We start from the raw sequence: 4,635 nt of genomic DNA on the forward strand, positions 1-4,635 counted from the left end.
GATAATTGGATTTAAATGGAATTAGTGGGATGTAATGGTTATTGATATGTAAAAGGAAATTTATTATTTTCCATTCCGTTTGAGTCTCAGGAAATATTACCAATTGCTGTTGTCGCAATTGCTAAAAAGCCATTGGTAATTATGTTATGCAATTTTATTTTGTTTTATTTTATTTTATTTTTTGTTAATGAATCAATTTTTTTTTAATTTCTTTTTCTTTTTCTTCAGTGTAATTTCTATTATGGTTACACAACATAAATAATTTTAATACCATAGGGAGTAAAAAATATATATATATATATATATATCACATGCATAAATTAGTAAAGAAATTACCGATATGCTATTGGTAACATTGACAGGTGCCATGGTAATTTTGCTATAAAGTATATTACTCTCTAGAAAAATTACCAACAGATGCTATTACAATTATCAATAGGGCATCTACATTGGACCTATCACTCTCTGCCGATATTGTCTCCAATTTAGCCACCGCATTTGATATAGGATTTTTTATTTGGAGCTTCCCAAAAGATGACCCATCTTAGAATTGCTCACACCTGAGCACAGTTAACTTGGGAGTTCTTTCGAAAGCCAACCACTTTGAAAAAGCCTTAATGTTATGAGAGTGACTATTATTATATTTGAATTATCCCCTGATCTACATCCTGACAATGTGGATTGAACACTTGATAGCAAGCTAGTGCCCTGCACCCGCACACATTGGTTCTCACAATCCACCCGCTTTGGGGGCCCAGTGTGTCCTCACCAGTATACTTCCGGTCGAGTACAGATTATGATACCATTTGTAATACCCCATCTCCACTGGTAGACCTGTCACTCTTTGCTGATATTGTCTCCAGTTTAGCCACCGCATTTAGTATGGAGCTTTTTATTTGAAGCTTCCCAGTAGATCATCTATCCCAGTATTACTCTTACCTGAACACTCTTAACTTTGGAGTGCTTTCGAATATTGAAGTTAACTGCTCTAAAAAGGCTTCTGTGTTATGTGAGTAACTATTGTTACATTTGAATCATCCTGATCTACACTTGGGAGATGTAAAATTGGATACCAAGTAGCTTGCCAATACCTCGCACCCATTCACACTGGTCGTCACAGATCAAGTATAAGCACATTTTTTACTACTATGTTTGCTTCCATTGGATTTGCAAAGGAATGCACCCTAGCTTTAAATATATCAAAACCTTTGAAAATAGGTTCCTTCCATCTAAGAGCTTTAGTGGCCTGCAAAATAATGTGCATATAAATTGAATGAAAGTCAATAATTTGCTCACACACTATTTTCCAACCTCAAGTTGATATTAATATTTTCAAAGCAATCCAACATATTAGTATAAAATGAGTCATATTACCAATGAAGTCTTCGGTAATCAAGTCACATTAAACTAAAAAAAATTTTTGAAGGCTTATCGGCAATTATTGAAGACCATCTGGAGAAATTTTTTTTGTGACTAAAAGATAGATAATTAAAGACACCTTATCAATAAAAATGATATAACTAGCACGAAATTCATAAATGAATATAAAATTCTCATAATTTTGCATATGTATAATAAATATAGCATAACATGTATGAGCTAAGCCTTGAATTAAATCACACATTCAACAAACAGTTGTTCACATATTCAAAGCATCGAGAATCAAACTTACCTAGAGGACATTGATACATTAGTTGGGAGCTTAGTTGGAGAAATAAGGTGCTCAGAAGTTTGTTGACTTTCCAAGGAAGGTGGTGGCATGCTTTCATAGTGTTTCAGTTGAGGTTGCAGCTTAGTGCTTTCCTTTTTGGATTGGAATTGTAGCTTAGTATTTATTTTATTTTATTTTATTTTTTTGGATTCGGATTGTAGTTTACAAATTCATTGACGTTTTGAAGAAGGTGGTGATGTGCTTTCGCTGTGCTTCATGGCTTGCAGCTTTATATTTTTCTTCTTTGAATAAGATCGCATGTTCTTCTTTGGTGTCATTCTAAAGTGCTTCAATATCATATCTAACGGAACCAAATAACAACATAATATTATAGCTTAAGTATTACTATCTCAACAACAACGTAATACTAGGGACAAAAAGAGAAAGAATAAAAAATAAAATAAAATAAAAAAACAAACAAGTAAAAGAAATTTTCAAGTTAGAGCTTTAGTATTACATTTGGAGAAATTCATACATAAACAAAATGACCAACAAAGAGCTTATCGCAAAAGAAATGCTTTAATTAATAGAAAGTCAAAAGTGAGATTATCAAATTAAGTTGCAAACTTCCTATAAACGAAAGTGTTGGTTCAATGTCACGTATAAAGGAGCCAAATATCCAAATGCAATCATCTCATTGAATGGAGCTCACAGATTCAAAGCAGTTGAGATTATTGTACCTACTTGTATACATGTATAAACATATAGTGTGTTTCCTAAATGATGAAATTAACACATGTTGAGAAATTCTTGAATCTCTATTAAGCTACAATCGGTGCATTCAACTAGTATTAAACAGATTAGTGGAAGGGAAAAATAAAAATAAAACATTAAACTTCTCATCAATGACCCAAAAGTAGTGGCTGATAAGATTTACCACCATTGAGTATAAAAATTAAATCCACAACATATTTAATTGTAAATCCTTAATAAATATAATAATTAAAGAAAAAGAAACTCAGGACATTTTATAGCCTCAATTTATATCAATACATTCTCAAAATAGTAACATGATAATAAATGTATTAAAACCAAATAATAAAGTAATCATCCCAAATGGGCATAAATATTTTTTATCTCTACCTTTTCTCAATTCTTCGCCTCTTTGTGAGCACTCTAATCTCTCACTTCTCTAAAAAATTATACACTTCGTTATATCTTAACTTTCTACCTTTCTTATATCAGCATAAATGTCATTCCATCTAGAAGAGAGAGTGGTTTAAAAATTAATGTGTGCAAAAGTTAAATTAAACTAATATAATGAAATTCATTATTTACACAATTACACAATTATACTAATATAATGAAATTCATTATTTACACAAACAATTATAAATAGAGTTAACTAGTGTAGAGATTTTAATTGAATCTTTAGATATTTTCTGTTGCTAAATATCCATTTGAATTTAGTGAATAACTTATTTTGCTTGAGGATTCTCCAATTAAATTTTCCTACTTTATCCAAAAGTAATCGGAAAAAAGTTGGCGAAAATAAAATAAAAAATGTATTTTTCTCTGTTTCAAAATTTAAATTCTTAATTAACATTATAGAATTAGTTTCTAACAAAGTCTGTGGCATAGAGTTCATTGATTAGTACATTTAAAATAATATAGTAGTGAGTAGTAATCATAATTTTTCTTTATTAAAGAAATAGTATAATTTATAAAAACCTTATAATTATACTAAAAGAAAATCATGATAAGTACCACTTGATCATATAACTAATTGCTTACAGAAGTTTTCATCTTTGACTATAATCAAACTAATTTATTATATATCCATTTATGATTTTCAAGTTGACCTATATCTTGTTATGTTTACTTTCTAAGTTTTTTCTCTTTTGGGTACTATACAAATATATAACTATATGTTCAACTTTTGGGCAAAAACATATCACTCAAATTATATTATTTAGCTATAAAAAAATATAGTAATACATCACATTGACTATAAACTATATAACAATTTTTATACTATAATACTATATAAATTTGAATAATTATAACTATCATTATTTATATGTAGTTAACAATCATTATCATTAATTTCATAAAACATTAAAAAATTATAGCTAAAAACCAGGAATAACAACCAAATGAAGTAAACAAAGTATAAAAAAAATGATTTCTCTCTCTCTCTCTCTGGCAAGACAAAGAAGAAAGAAAAAGAGAAACAAAGCGGACCAAGAAAAGAAAAGGAGTAGATGAGGGATTTTCAACTTCTTTCTTTCTCTCATGAGACTATGAACATATTTTCTAAGGGATTGTCATGTGGGAATCATTCTACCAGTCTTATATTTTTAGACCAACGAAGAAGAAGAAAGCATACCTAAAAATCATTTATAATAGCAATTGGCCTCTTCACGACAGGGTCATTAAGAGTGGTGCCCTCTATTGACTTGCCTTTAAATTTTAGTTGGAATTCTATGGGGTTAGGATTTGTGTTTGGATAATGTTTTTTTCTTCATCTTCTCTTCTTGTCAATTAGTTTGTTGCATCTTGCCAAAACCCAAGTTTTGCAAGTAAGTCAAAGATAAGAAGTGGAAGAAGGAGAGAAAAAGATGAGTTTCATCGAAAAAAAAAAAAGAATTTTGTTTTATTTTTTCTGATTTCATATTAAATGAGGGCAATTTGGAAATAAATAGACAAAACAAAAAATGTTTACGTGGAGAGAGCATCCACCGTTAAGCCCTTGTTTAGATGAGCAATGCCCAAATTTTCCATGTTTAAATGAGGTAAAGCAAATGAAAGGTGTCTTAATTTACATTTTTGTCGTACAGTCTAGCCTATCTGGGCTCAATACCCAGTGTTCGTAACATGTGAGAGGTTATGTGTTTTTTTAAGGATTATGCACCTTAGGTCAAATGTTTATAACTAAATATCTATAATTTTAATGGATTTTTGCAGGTGGTTAAAATTTATAT

At 29.8% G+C, this 4,635-nt stretch overlaps 1 long non-coding RNA gene across 1 annotated transcript; it reads right to left on the minus strand.

The window, feature by feature from the left end:
* Nucleotides 1-318: 318 nt before the first annotated feature.
* Nucleotides 319-4,307, minus strand: LOC112492309 (uncharacterized). Its single transcript, XR_003056603.3, has 3 exons — nucleotides 4,041-4,307; nucleotides 1,673-2,012; nucleotides 319-1,246 (listed from the first exon to the last, which is right to left on the minus strand). It is a non-coding gene; the product is annotated as an uncharacterized LOC112492309 (long non-coding RNA).
* Between the last annotated feature and the right edge of the window lie 328 nt (nucleotides 4,308-4,635).

This window comes from Ziziphus jujuba, chromosome 3, assembly GCF_031755915.1.
Source record: "Ziziphus jujuba cultivar Dongzao chromosome 3, ASM3175591v1".
Classification (NCBI taxonomy): domain Eukaryota; kingdom Viridiplantae; phylum Streptophyta; class Magnoliopsida; order Rosales; family Rhamnaceae; genus Ziziphus; species Ziziphus jujuba.